Raw genomic sequence first — 15,186 nt, 5'->3', positions numbered from 1 at the left:
CTCACCCTATTGCTCCTTTTGATCAAGGTTTTTTTTCCCCTTCCAATATGTGAAGAATTTCGTCACTTAAAAGGGTTTAATCTGTACTAAATAGTGTTAGTAATACCAAATAAAGCCCAGGCTCATGCCTCATCTCTCTCTATTCCTGAAACCTGCATTAATTACCTTTCTCAGTCTAGAAGAGGAATCATGGCTTAAAGCTGGAGGAACAAGATGGGTTACCAAGGCCCCATGCTTGTGGGAAATCCGCCTCATAAATTCGTAGCATTCAAGCAACCCAACCCCAAATCCCTTAATTGGTGCCACAAGAGGTGATCCTAAGGCAGGACTTCCAGTCAATATTGTCCATGTGGAATGGGTAGCAGCTCTTTAAACTGGAAGTGGCTCCTGCCTTGTATTACTAAGCCAAAGGATTGAAACGAAAATGAGTTTACATTTTCTTATAGGCAGCATCCTTTCTCTTAGGTGGCCTTACTTGGTTTTTTAATGGGAAAGTGACTCAGTTTGCTCAATGAAGATGAATCCATTTGCAGCTTTTTAAGTCTGACAAATTATATTTTTTTCTTTTCTGGAAAGGAGCACTAAAAACAACTGGTCCCAGTTAAAATATACAAAATCTGTGAGGACATTACACAACACCAAACTCCCAAATCTGTGACCAGAGCAGTAAGTACAATCACTAATGTAATAAAACTAGTGTGATTTAAAGGAGATTTTGTTTAATAATTAACACACTTGCTTAGTGTAGCAACTCAAAAGCAAAATACACAGAAAGAAACTGGCCTCATAAACATATTCAACTATGAATGGACTTTATTTTCTACTCTCAGAATTTAACATACTGTACACCAGAACTCTTGGCCCTTTATAAGCTCATAAACATTAAAAAAAAAGCATCCTTAGTAGACTGTATGCACAGTTCTATAGTATTAAATTAGTATTTCTGTACCATAGAGTACATAGGTGACTCTATTTTTTTAGCTTTAAAAAATATTTTCTCAGTACCAATTCAAAATATTCTACCTCCAATTTGCCATTTGATAACTGATTTTCACTAAAAGTTTGAGATTATCCAAACAGTCTTACTCAAAAATGGCAAACAGAGATCATTGACGGAGTTCCCTTTCTGACTTAATGTTATCAGTGCCCTAGGCTCTGTGCAGCAGCTGCCTTAACAACATATACATTGACGTGACCATGTCAGCTTAAATAACTGAGAAGCTCCCTCCAATGCTTTTGCTCACAATGCCTTCTCTCTTGAACTTCAATAAGCAATGTTTTCTGATGGCAGATTGAAGACACACCCATATTCGCCTCCTTGGGATGAGCAGATGGGGTACAGTGGACAGGAAGATAAAGCAAGGTCTCAGTTTTCCCTCAGCTGATTCCAACTTCCTTGTGTTGATTGACTCCTGCAGGAATCAGGCATTTAATTGTCCAGCAGTCTTAATTTTAGGAGGCGCTGTGAGATATTTTCACTTCTTCGTGTGAAATCCAGCTTTGCAAAGTTGATCAATGCAGTGAATTTTGGTGTATAACCAAATGGCCTCAAGATATAATCAAATTTATTTATGAATTAGCTTGAGTTTAACAAAATGACAGGTGGTAAAGTGTTCAATTTTTCTTTTTTTTTGGATTTTATACAGGAGTTCAGAGAACTCTGGTGGATATGAAGACTGCTACGAAATGACAGTTACTACCATGATGTCAGATTCCACTAAAAGGGCTCATAGTTAATAAAGTGGTTTAACAGTGGTCAAGCCCTAGCCTTTTGGCCCAGTGGATAGAGCATCGGCCTGCGGACTCAAGGGTCCCAGATTGTATTCCGATCAAGGGCATGTACCTCGGCTGCAGGCACATCCCCAGTAGGGGGTGTGCAGGAGGCAGCTGATCAGTGTTTCTCTCTCAATTATGTTTCTAACTCTCTGACCCTCTCCCTTCCTCTCTATAAAAAATCAATAAAATATGTTAAAAAAAAAAAGCAGTGGTCAAGAGCAGGGATTCTAGGTCCTATCTTTGTTGTATTACTTGTATGTTAGGGAAATAACTAAACATCTCTATACCTAAACATCCTTAAACATTTATCACCCCTATCATTCAAGAATTATATTGAGCACTTTGGGATTCAAAGATCATCATGTATTTTACTTTCAAAAAAGTTTAAAACCTAGCTAGAGACAGTAGTACATAAGAAACAGTACATAATTACAATACACTAGAGGCCTAGAGCACTAAATTCGTGCACGCGTAGGGCCCCTAGGCCTGGCCGGCTATCAGGTCCAATTGGGGTCTTCCTTCCCTGGCTGCTGGCTGCTAGTCATGCCCTTTCTTCCTACTGCACCACCCCCTTGTGATCAGTGCACATCATAGAGAGTGATCGAACTGCCAGTTTCCCAGTCAAACTCCCGAGGGGACACTTTGCATATTAGCCTTTTATATAGAGAGATGAGGTAGGGAGGAGGGGAACCCTGGAGCGAGATTGCCTGGATTGACATTCTAGCTGTACCACTTTCCTTGAGAAGTAGAGCAAGTTACCTAACTCATGAACCTTAGGCTCTTCATTTCTAAAATACTGAGAATATTTACACCCGAATGTTTTATGAAAATTAAGTAAGTTTCATAGAAATATTTCATCAAAACCACAATGAGGTACCACTTTACACCTATTAGGATGGCTATTATCAAAAAACAAATAACACCAGAAATAACAAGTGTTGCAAAGGATGTAGAGAAACTGGATCCCTGGTATACTGCTGATGAAAATGTGAAAATATACAAACACTGTGGAAAACAATCAGATGGTTCCTCAAAAAATTAAACAATTACCTTATGACTCAGCAGTTACAGTTCTAGGTATGCATTCAAAGGATTAAAAACAGAGATTCAAGCAAATATTTTAGACCCATGTTCACAGTGGTGTGGAAGGAACAAAAAGTGTAAGGAACACATTCTCGTGCACAGATGAGTACACAAAATATGACATATACATACAATGAAATATTTAATTTTAAAAAGAAATTTTGACACACACATGGATGCACATTGAAGACATTATGCCAAGGGAAATAAGCCAGGCACAAATGCATAGACAGAAAGCAGAATGGTGGTTCCCAGTGGCTTTCAGGGCAGAGAATAGAGCGTTGTTGTTTAATGGGCACAGAGTTTCAGTTGGGGGAAGATGAACGCGTTCTGGAGATGGATGGTAGCACAACGATGGAAGGTACGTAATGCCACTTAAAAAATGTTAACTTTACTGTATATCTTATTTTTTGAGCCGAGCCAGCTCAGCCAGGTTCAGTGAGCCTGAGAGGGGGCAGTGAGGGATTGAAAAAAGACAAGAGAAAAAAAGCTGGGTCTGGGTAGGATGCTGTCCTCTCTGATCGAGAGCTAGAAACAGCGCCAGATCGTGTAAGCCACCTCTTTATTTTATAGCCAGATTCCATGAGGCAAAGTAAGGGCATGGTTACAACATTCTCCTGGGTTCCTTATCTACTCAATTACATGCACCTGAACTCTGTCAAGCCCACATCACTCAGCCATGTGGGACCACAGGCTCAGACCATAGGTACAAGCTTACAACTACAGCTTTTGGCTATAATTGTGCTGGGCGGGGGGGGGGGGGGGGGGGGGCTTTGCCCTCCAAGCTAGGACTTGCATGTGGCTTTCCCACGAGAGGACAGTGCCCTTTCATAGTCTGAGACTTGGACAGTCCAAACACTGTAGCTGCTCTCCAGTGTTTTAAAAAAATGTTTTCATTAATTTCAGAGAGAGGAAAAGACAGGGAGTCAGAGGGAAAAATAGAAACATCAATGATGAGAATCATTGATTGGCTGCCTCCTGCATGCCCCCCACTGGGGATGTAGCCCACAACCAGGCACTTGCCCTGGCCAAGAATTGAACCCTGGCCTCCTGCTTCATGGATCAATGCTCAATCCCTGAGCCACATTGGCCAGGCTAACGTGTATTTTACAATTTTAAAAGCTCAGAACAGAGTCTGCCACGTAGTAAGTGCTCAGTAAACATTAACTATCCTTAGGGCTTTTGAACGTGTTTGAGAGAGAAATATACACAGTAGATCGGAAATGTATGTGAGAGGATGTCATCTGATCTGGGACTTAGTGGATGAGTAAGATGGATAGCAGTTACAGTAATTATTTACATCAGCCCTTTATGAATAAAAAGTCAGATGTTAGGTGAAAGGGATCTTCAAATGCTCCTCAAATTTTAAAATAAATTAATAACTATTACATGCTAGGACTGACGGTTATATTGATGAAGGGGTCCGAAACACAAATAGGTAAGCATGGAAAATTAGTATGTTCAAGGATCAAATACCTCTTACTTAATTGCACATTTTATAGGCCAGTTTGCAGTAGTTACTTAAAACTTTGGACTTCAAAGAACTCTGGTTATATCTTAGATCACCCGATTTTTCCATAACACCACCATTCCACTCACTTTTCACTTATTTTTCTACTAAAATCCCAAGTATACCTTTTAATAACTCAATGAAATGTACACTTATAATGGATGCATTTTCTTTTATGTAAATAGTAGCTCAATAAATTTCATTTAAAAAACAAAACAAAATGACAGTATATTTTTAAGAGTTCATTTAGAAAAAAGAAAATGACAATTTTTAATTAAAATATGAATACCTTATTTTTTTCACTTTTAAAAAATATGCTTTTATTGATTTCAGAGAGAGAAGGGGAAGAGAGATAAAAACATTGATTGGCTGCCTCTTGCATACCCCCTATTGGTGCATGTGCCCTGACCAGCAATTAAACCATGACCTCTTGGTCCATTATATGAATGCGCCACACTGGCCGGGTTGAATACCTTATTTTTAAGAAATTAATGTATTATGGATAAAGCTAATGTTTCTGTTGACCACCCTCCCAATCTTCACTGCCACCCATTATCTCTCCCATTTATACGGTCTCCCCCAAATCATCACTCCTGGCAGTGTGATATGGGTTCTTCTGAACCTTTAAGAATATATTTACATACATATATAGCCACTGAAAATGTACAGTACTGTATACATCTTTCAGCAATTTGCTGTTGTCACTTAACATTATGTTTCTGAAATGTATCCATATTCATATAAATAAAGTTTATTTTTAAAATCTGATATAAATAATCTATTATATGACTATAGTGCATTTTATTTAGCCAGACCTTTCCCCTCCTGACAGATATTTAGGTTGCTTTTCTCTATTACAGCTCACCAGTGTAGTGTTAAATAGCAGTTACCACTGGGTGGCCATAGGAATGGGAGATGGTATTCTGAAAGGTTCAACGTTTTACAATGAGAATGCATTCATGTATTATTTTTATAATTTAAGTACTGATTTGAAGAATTTTCTGATACATAAATAATCAAAAAAGAAAAAAAAACAAAATTAGTAACAAGAAGCAGTCATCTATTAAAATATATGGAAAACAAAGTTATAGGGCATAACAGTGTACTCATGGTTTGAGACATAAGCACTTACTGAAAAATAGTGACCTGAGCACTAAACAGGTCATATAAACATTTTCCCCTATTCAAAGCAATTACAATGAAAACATCAGCACATTGGTTATCTTGGCATCAGCATAATTAACACATGCATGAATACTTCATTTATACTTTTTGCTTTCTTCTTTTATGACTATGATATATTTCCCCATCTCTGAAATGAAAGGGGTAAAAATAAAACTATCATAAATGATGGACAATTTAATAGAAGAGCTTTAAAATAATAATCCATAAATCAGATACAGACCAGGACAAATTAAAATATGCATTTAGAACTGAAAACTGATTTTTTTAAGAGGAAATATGGAAACCACATCATTAAATCTAAGGGACAAAATTGAGATGGGGATAAACAAAATGAATTTTCTAAAAGCTACACTTTGGATCTCCACTTTAAAATTAACTTTGAATATATGTACATGGCTGATGATCAGAGAATTCATTTCAGGTAGAATACTAAAGTCAGAGGAGAAATCAGAAACTGTCTGACGTCTTTATCCTGGCTCCTGGCTCAACTCATTCTATCTCAGGGAGAATGTCAAAGATTTGCCTATTGAGAAACATTTCTCCTAATACTCTATCTTCTTTAAAAGAAAGTTAGTCATGTTTAAATTTTGAGGCTTTCTAATGAATTTAAGTCAATAGGGATTGATCAGACATATCAAAATTTACTTAAGTGGGAAAAGCACTAATAAATCAGGAAGTTAAACAGCATGATTTCTGATAACTAATCAAGAGTTAATTTGTATAAACTTACTATAAAATATCATTCATTATATGAATCAAAAGGGATTACTAAGCAAATATTTCAATTTTGTAAGAGAATGACTAAATCATAGCTAGCTTTAAATTTTTGAACTGAATGATAGTAAAATAAGTAAAATTATTAAACCAATAAGCCTTACAACTTCCTGATCACCAGCGGCCCTGGAGAGAGAAGGCATCATTTGCGAGCCCATTATCAGACAAGCACTGTGCACATAAATCCTTCATAAGGCATGGTCCTGCCCTAACAGAGCTCACAGCCTAGTAAGGAGAGTAATGATTAAGCATGTGCCAGGTAGACAGGGAACAAAATGGAAAAGATCAGCTTCATGGGAATGACTAAGCTGGGTCTTAAAAGATGAAGAGTTTACCAAGCAGGCCTTAGGCAGCAGAACAAGACATGGCAAGGTAGAAATGTAGCACAGTGTGGATGAGAAACTAGCAATTCGGGCTGGCTAAAGCACTAGCTACCTATTTCATGGGTAGTGGCAAAATACAAGGATAGGTAGGCAGAGGCCCTGATCCTGGAGACTTGAGAGCCATTCTAAGGAATATGAATTTTGTCACTGAAGAGCTGTAAGAGGTGAAAGTTCACTCTGGCAGCAGGGTAGAGATGAATCTGTAAGGGACAAACTTCTAGACAGGTAGAGCAATTAGGAAAACAACCATCCTTTTCCAGATGGACAGCAATCATGACAGAGGAAGAGGAGGGATAAATGAGGTCTTCAGGTAGAACTGACAGCAATTAAGACTGGATAGTAAGGAATAAGAAAGGAGTATCTAACACGACTCCTTGATTTCTGGCTCAGATGAACAAAGGAGGGTCATTCATTAACCAGGATAGGGAATGCTGGGAGAGAGGAACAGGCTGAGAAGAAGATGGCTTCAGGTAAAGCCCCACTGAACATGGGATCTAGGAAGATGCCCAGTAAGCAGCTGAAATATAGGATGGACCTCAACTGCTTTTAATTTATTACTTCGGCATTGGTTCATATCTCTCAGCTATCAAAATTTTATCAGGGACATTAACAGGACAAAATTGACTGCTATTAAAGTTTGGATCTTCTCATCGACACTATACACCCTACACCTTAGGAATTAGCAAAGGAAGAAAACAAAAAAAGAGAGAGGGACAGTTGAAGGGAGGAAGGAAGAAGCAGGGAAAAAGCAAACACCTTTTTAACAGGATTAACTGTCTACCTACACATGACTTAAGAAACTCTACCTTAAGGTAAACAATTCACTGTTGGACGATACAGAGTTAGACTTACCTCTCTTTCCTCCTCCTTGAGTCCCAATTTTTATCTTTATCTTTATTTCTTTTTCGTTTATGTGGGCTCCGACTCCAATCCCTTCTATGCCGCGAACACTCAGCATCCAAATAGCTTCCACCAGACTGCCGGGAACCTACTGAAGCTGATCGCCTTTCTTCTCTCCTGAAACGGACAGGGCCACCCATCAGTTCGCTTTCCTCACTGGTCTCCAGTGTGCACCAGCCTAAAGTAATGTTCTGCATCAGACCAACGATACAGGATCTAATAAGTATGTGAAATCTTACAAGTCACATAAGAGGGCAAAGAGACACCGTTTTTATAACATGTTTTACAGCTCCGGTGTAATAATGCTGAGGAAAGATGAGAAACAGTAAGTGCTCTGATGAATTCTAGTGTGCTACTGATGCCCTTGGAAATACTAAAACTTAAATGATTATAAGAGTTTAAAAAGAGAATATTTTCACCAATAAACACAATGACATACTTTTCAGCATCATCCTCTGCTTTTTCCTGCTCTTCTTGCCAATTATTACTGAGTTCTTCCATGTGCACATTTATCACATCCCGAATCACCTTAAAGAGATAAGCACAGAATTTCAGATAAGAAAGCTATTCAAAAAATTAAGTTTAGACTGGAAAGATGGTGGCTGACAGGACTGAGATGAGGGATAGGAAGTGAGTGAGTGAGGAGATGAATGGAGAGTGTGCGGATGTGTGGTGTGTGAGTGAGTGAGGGACAGTTAAATCCCGCAGGAGCAGCAGAGGCTGACAGACCAGGCTCTCTGGGACATGGAGAGACTACCACCACTGTGGAACTCCCAGACCTGGGCAAGGACCCCAGGCCATCTTAAAGGGGAGAGTGGCCTCTTCTAGGAACTCAGCAGCACCACCACCCAGACAGGCCTTGGACACTGCGCATGACCAGCAGCCCCTCCAGAAAAACTCCTGCAGCCACACCCTCAGACTCTGGGACTCTGCGCCAGAGGAGCCAGGTGCCTCCAGCAGCAGTAAGTGCAGCCTCCCCCTCCCCAGCGGCAGACCTCCAACATTGCCTGCATGCAAGTTTGCACATCTCCAGTGCACACAGGTCTCCAAGGCACACCACACCATAGACTTCTCTTAGGAGTAACCAGGAGACTAAGCTGGGTTTGGTTTTGTACAGACACAGGCTCACTGCCACCCAGTAGAAATTCTGAATTCCCTCTGCCCAAATAACTGCCCCCACACACCCAGCTGTACAACTTAAGTGCCAGGGCCCCACAGAGTGCCTCAGAACTCAGAGCAGGGGAACTGGGCCTGTGAACTGCACCAGCACAGTTGCTCACTGCCCCTCAGCCCATCTATCCACAGGGCACTTTGGGGAAGCCCTGGTGAGCCTCTGCTGGGTCCAATCTTGGAGCAATAGGGATGCACTACCCTGGGCAGTAAAATTCGGAATTCACCCATCCTGGATACCTGCCCAAAGCATGCCACGGCCCTTCAGAGTGCTTCAGTGTGCCTGCACTAGCAAACTCACTGCTGGTGCTCCTGTGTGCCACTAGGGGGAACGCGAGCCTATCCACCACAAGTGCATCAGCAAAATCTGAGTTTCCCCACCCCACAGCTGCAGAACTCTGGACACTACAGGTGCATGCTTTTCCATGGTACAGGTCTCCCAAGACCACCGCTCCACAGGCAGTCCTGGGGCTCCGCTGTCAGCCCTGCTGCTCATGCACATAAACAAACAGGATTGCACTGCTGGGCTGTAGAAACTCTGAATTCCCTCTTCTGGGATACCTGCCCAAAGACTGCAATCCAATGGCTTCAGTGCCAGGGCCCTTCAGAGTGTGTCAGTACACCCTGCTGGCAAACACACCACAGGTGCCTCTGTGAGCTGCTGTTAGAATCGCGTGTTTCCAACCACGAAGGCAGCAACAAAAGCTGAGTCTACCCACCACACAATGACAGAACTCTGGACACCACAGTCACGCTTTGCCAGAACGCAGGCTTCCTGAGCCCCACCACCCTAATAGATGGTTCCTGGGTGCCACTGTGAGTCCCTGCTGGGCAAGCGTGATTTCAATCAAGGGCATAAGACAGCAAAAGTTGGAACACCCCCTACACAGCTGCTGACTTCTAGACACCTCAGTTGTGCCTTTCCAGCTGACAGGCCTACATCAAGAGAACCCGAATAGCCCAAGTAGGGAGCTACACTAGACTACCAAACTCAAGAGACCTGAGAGGTCACACCAGTAGCACCACACCCTAAAGAAACTGGGTAGCAAAGCAATCAGAATTACAATTAAAACATTACAGCAAAACATAGGAAGACAAAAAAGCAACCCACAAAGGAAAGAAATAGAGAAATCACCAGAAAGGGAGATAAATGAAATTGAGGCTACTAACTTATCAGAGAAAGAATTCAGAGTAATGGTTATAAGGATGTTCAAATGGCTGGAAGACAAATGCATACAACTCAATGAGAATTATAAGGAGCTGAATGAGAATGTCACCAACATGAAAAGAAACCAAGAGGAAATGAAGCATGACATAGCTGCAATAAAGAACACAATGGAAGGCTTAAACAGCAGACTAGAAGAGGCTGAGGACCGCATCAGCGAATTAGAAGACAAGGTAGGAAAAAACACACAAACACTGCAGCAACTGCAAAAAAAACAAGGTAAAAAGCAAGAGGAGAGCTTAGGGGAGCTTTGGGACAATCCAAAACGAAACAACATTCGCTTAATAGGGATACCAGAAGGAGAGGAGGAGAAGCAAGGAATAGAAAACCTGTTTGAAGAAATAATAACAGAAAACTTCCCTGATACTGGCAAGAAAAAAACTACACAAGCCCAAGAAGCACACAAAGTGCCAAACAAGATGAACCCCAAAAGACCAACACCAAGGCACATCATAATTTAATTGGCAAACACCAACTTCAAAGTAAGAATCTTAAAGGCTGCTAGAGAGAGACAGAAAGTTACCTACAAGGGATCTCCTATTAGAATATCAGCTGACTTCTCAACAGAAACACACCAGGCAAGAAGGGAATGGAATGAAATAGACAAAGTGATGTAAACAAGGGAATGAATCCAAGAATACTATACCCAGCAAGGCTATCATTCAAAATTGAAGGTGGAATCAGGAGCATCACAGACAACAAAGGGCAAAGAGATCTTATTACCACCAAAGCAGCAATGCAAGAAATGCTAAAGGGACTGCTGTAAAAAGAAGAAACAAAAAGACAAGAAGAAACACAAACATTAAGAATAAAAATGACCACAAACAAGTACTTTTCAATAATAACATTAAATGTAAATGGATTAAATGCTCCAATCAAAAGACACAGGATAGCTGAATGGATAAGAAAACATGACCCATATATAGTTGCTGTCGCCAAGAGACCCACCTCAGACCAAAGGAATCACACAGACTGAGAGTGAAGGGTTGGAAACAAATTCATTCAAGCAAATGGAAATGAGAAAAAAGCTGGAGTTGCGATACTTTTATCTGACAAAATGGACCTCAAAGTAAAGGCCATAACAAGAGATAAGGCAGGTCACTACAAAATACTAAAGGGAGCAATTCAACAAGAAGATATAACTCTGGTAAACATATATGCACCCAATACAGGAACATCCAAATACATAAAACAGCTTCAGGAAGATATCAAGGGAGAGATCAATAGCAATACAGTCATAGTAGGGGACTTTAATACCCCACTGAAACCACTGGATAAATCCTCTAAACAAAAAATCAACAAAGAAACAGCAATCCTAAATGACTCACTAGATCAGATGGACTTAATTGACATCTTCAGAATATTCCACCCCAAAGAATATACATTCTTCTCCAGTGCACATGGGACATTTTCAAAGATAGACCATATATTAGGACACATGCAAAGTCTCTTCAAATTCAAGAAGCTAGAAATCATAATAAGCATCTTCTCAGATCACAATGGCATAAAATTAGAAATCAACTACAATAAAAACATTGAAAAAAATCAAACACTTGGAGGTAAATAGCATGCTATTAAGCAATGACTGGGTTACCAGAGAGATCAAAGAAGAAATAAAAAGCATCCTGGAAACAAATGACAATGAAAACACAACAATCCAAAATCTATGGGACACAATGAAAGCAGTCCTGAGAGGGAAGTTCATAGCTCTACAGGCCTACCTCAAAAAACAAGAAAAACTGGCAATAGATGATCTAACCCTACACCTCAAAGAGTGACAAACAGAGCAACAAGAAAAGTCCACAGTATCCAGAAGGAAGGAAATAATAAAGATCAGAGCAGAAATAAACAACATAGAGACCAAAAAAACAATACAAAAGATCAATGAAACCAAGAGCTGGTTCTTTGAAAGGATTAACAAAATTGATGAACCTCTAGCCAGGCTCACCAAGAAACAAAGAGAGAGGGCCCAAATAAGCATAATCAGAAATGAAAGAGGTGAAGTAACAACTGACCCTATTGATATACAAAGGATTGTCAAAAAATACTACGAACAACTCTACTCCAACAAACTGAACAACCTCAATGAAATGGAAACATTCCTAGAAAAATACAAGCTTCTAAAACTCAACCAGGAAGAATCAAAAAACCTGAATATGCCAATAACTACTGATGAAATTGAAACATCAATCAAAAAGATTCTAGCAAACAAAAGCCCTGGACCAGATGGCTTCACAGGGGAGTTTTACCAAACATTCAAAGAAGAACTAAAGCCAAACCTTCTCAGACTATTCTAAAAAATTCAAAGGAAGGCAAACTTCCAAGCTCTTTCTATGAAGCCAGCATTACCCTAATCCCAAAACCAGATAAAGACACCACAAAGAAAGAGAACTACAGGCCAATATACCTGATGAAAATTGATGCTAAAATCCTCAACAAAATTCTAGCAAACTGGATGCAGCATTACATTAGAAAGATTATACACCATGACCAAGTGGGAATTATTCCAGGAATGCAAGCTGGTACAATATCCGCAAATCCATATACGTTATACATCACATAAACAAGTGGAGAGACAAAAATCACATAATCATATAGATTGATGTAGAAAAGACATTTGACAAACTCCAACACACTTATCTGATAAAAACGCTCAGCAAAGTGGGAATAGAGGGATCATACCTCAACATAATAAAAGTCTTATATGAAAAACCTACCGCCAACATCATACTCAATGGGCAAAAACTAAAACCATTTCCCGTAAGAACAGGAACAAGACAGGGATGCCCACTTTTACCACTCCTGTTCGACATAGTACTGGAAGTGCTAGCCAAAGTGATAAGACAAGAAGAAGAAATAAAAGTCACCCAGATAGGAAAAGAAGAAATAAAATTGTCATTATTTGCAGATGACATGATACAGTACTTAGAAAACCCTAAAGACTCCATCAAAAATTATTAACATAATAATAAATTTGGCAATGTAGCAGGATACAAAATTAACGCCAAGAAATCTATGGCATTTTTATATGCCAACAGTGAACTTACAGAGAGAAATTAAAAAAACAATCCCATTTACCATTGCACCAAAAAATTAAGATACTTAGGAATCAACTTAACCAAGGAGGTAAAAGACCTCTACCCAGAAAAACTGCAGGACATTTAAAAAAGAGATAGAGGAAGACATAAACAGATGGAAGAACATACCGTGCTCATGGATTGGTAGAATCAACATCATCAAAATGTCCATACTACCCAAAGCAATCTATATATTCAATGCACTCCGCATTAAAATACCAACAGCATATTTCACAGATATAGAAAAAATGCTCCAAAAATTCATATGGAAAAAACAATAACAAAAAAACCCTGAACAGCTGCTGCAATGCTGAGGAAGAAAAACAAAGTAGGAGGGATCTCAATACCAGATATCAAGCTGCATCACAAAGCCACTGTTCTCAAAACTACCTGATACTGGCACAAGAACAGACATGTAGACCAATGGAATAGAACAGAGAACCAAGAAATTGACCCAAACCACTATGCTCAATCAATATTTGCCAAAGGAGGCAAGAACATACAATGGAGTCAAGATAGTCTCTTCAATAAATGGTGCTGGGAAATGTGGTCAGACAAATGCAACAAAGGTGAAACTAGACCCCCAACTTACACCATACACAAAAACAAACTCAAAATGGATAAAGGACTTAAACGTAAGACAGGAAACCATAAGATTATAAGAGGAATCCACAGGAAGCAAAATCTCAGATATATGCTGAAGGAATTTCTTCACTGTTACAGCTCCTAGGACAATGGAAACTAAAGGAAAAATAAACAAGTGGGACTATATCAAAATAAAAAGCTTCTGCACAGCAAAAGAAATCATCAACAAAACAACAAGAAAACCCACTGCATGGGAGAACATATTTGCCAATGATATCTCTGATAAAGGTATATCTCCAACATTTATAGGGAACTCATACAACTTAACAAAAGGAAGGTAAACAACCCAATCAAACAATGGGCAACGGATCTAAATAGACACTTCTTGAAAGAGGACATACATAAGGCTGAGAGACAATGAGAACATGCTCAAAGTCACTAGTCATCCGAGAGATGCAAATCAAAATGACAATGAGATACCATCTCACACCTGTCAGAATGGCTATCATCAACAAATCAACAAACGACAAGTGCTGGAGAGGATGTGGAGAAAAAGGAACACTTGTGCACTGCTGGTGGGAATGCAGACTGGTGCAGCCACTATGGAAGACAGTATGGAGTTTCCTCAAAAAACTGAAAATGGAACTCCCATTTGACCCTGTGATCCCACTTCTAGGAATATATCCCAAGAAACCAGAAACACCAATCAGAAAGGATATATGCACCCCTATGTTCATAGCAGCACAATTCACCATAGCTAAGATCTGGAAACAGCCTAAGTGCCCATCAGTAGATGAATGGATTAGAAAACTGTGGTACATCTACACGATGGAATACTATGCTGCTCTAAAAAGGAAGGAACTCTTACCATTTGCAACGTCATGGATGGAACTGGAGAGCATTATGCTAAGTGAAATAAGCCAGTCAATAAAGGAAAAATACCACATGATCTCACTCATTCATGGAAAATAGAGACCATTATAAACTTTTGAACAATAATAGATACAGAGGCAGAGCTGCCTCAAACAGATTGTCAAACTGCAGCGGGAAGGCCGGGGAGGGTTGGGGGGCAGGAGGTAGGGGGGTAAGAGATCAACTAAAGGACTTGTATGCATGCATATAAGCATAACCAATGGACATAAGACACTGGGGGATAGGGGAGGCTAGGGGACTGTCTAGGGCGGGGGGATAAAATGGATACATATGTAATACCCTTTGTAATACTTTAAGCAATAAAAAAAAAAATCAACAAATGACAAATGCTGGTGAGGATGCGGGGAAAAATGAACCCTCGTTCACTGCTGGTGAGAATGCTAACTGGTGCAGCCACTGTAGAGAACAGTATGGAGCTTCCTCAAAAAACTAAAAATGGAACTTCCATTTGACCCAGTGATCCCACTTCTAGGAATATATCCCAAGAAACCAGAAACACTAATCAGAAAGGATATATGCATCCCTATGTTCATAGCAGCACAATCTACAATAACTAAGATTTGAAATCAGCCTAAGAGCCCATCA

At 39.8% G+C, this 15,186-nt stretch overlaps 2 long non-coding RNA genes across 2 annotated transcripts in view; one reads left to right on the top strand and one right to left on the bottom strand.

The window, feature by feature from the left end:
• Positions 1–15,186, top strand: part of LOC132230701 (uncharacterized) — a 351,439-nt gene that overhangs the window by 142,781 nt on the left and 193,472 nt on the right. The gene's annotated exons all lie outside the window — the stretch shown is intronic.
• Positions 4,871–8,185, bottom strand: LOC132230697 (uncharacterized). Its single transcript, XR_009451913.1, has 3 exons — positions 8,051–8,185; positions 7,564–7,728; positions 4,871–5,681 (listed from the first exon to the last, which is right to left on the bottom strand). It is a non-coding gene; the product is annotated as an uncharacterized LOC132230697 (long non-coding RNA).

The sequence above is a fragment of the Myotis daubentonii genome, chromosome 3 (genome assembly GCF_963259705.1).
Source record: "Myotis daubentonii chromosome 3, mMyoDau2.1, whole genome shotgun sequence".
NCBI classification, from domain to species: Eukaryota; Metazoa; Chordata; class Mammalia; order Chiroptera; family Vespertilionidae; genus Myotis; species Myotis daubentonii.
This window is presented reverse-complemented; position numbering and strand designations above follow the sequence as displayed.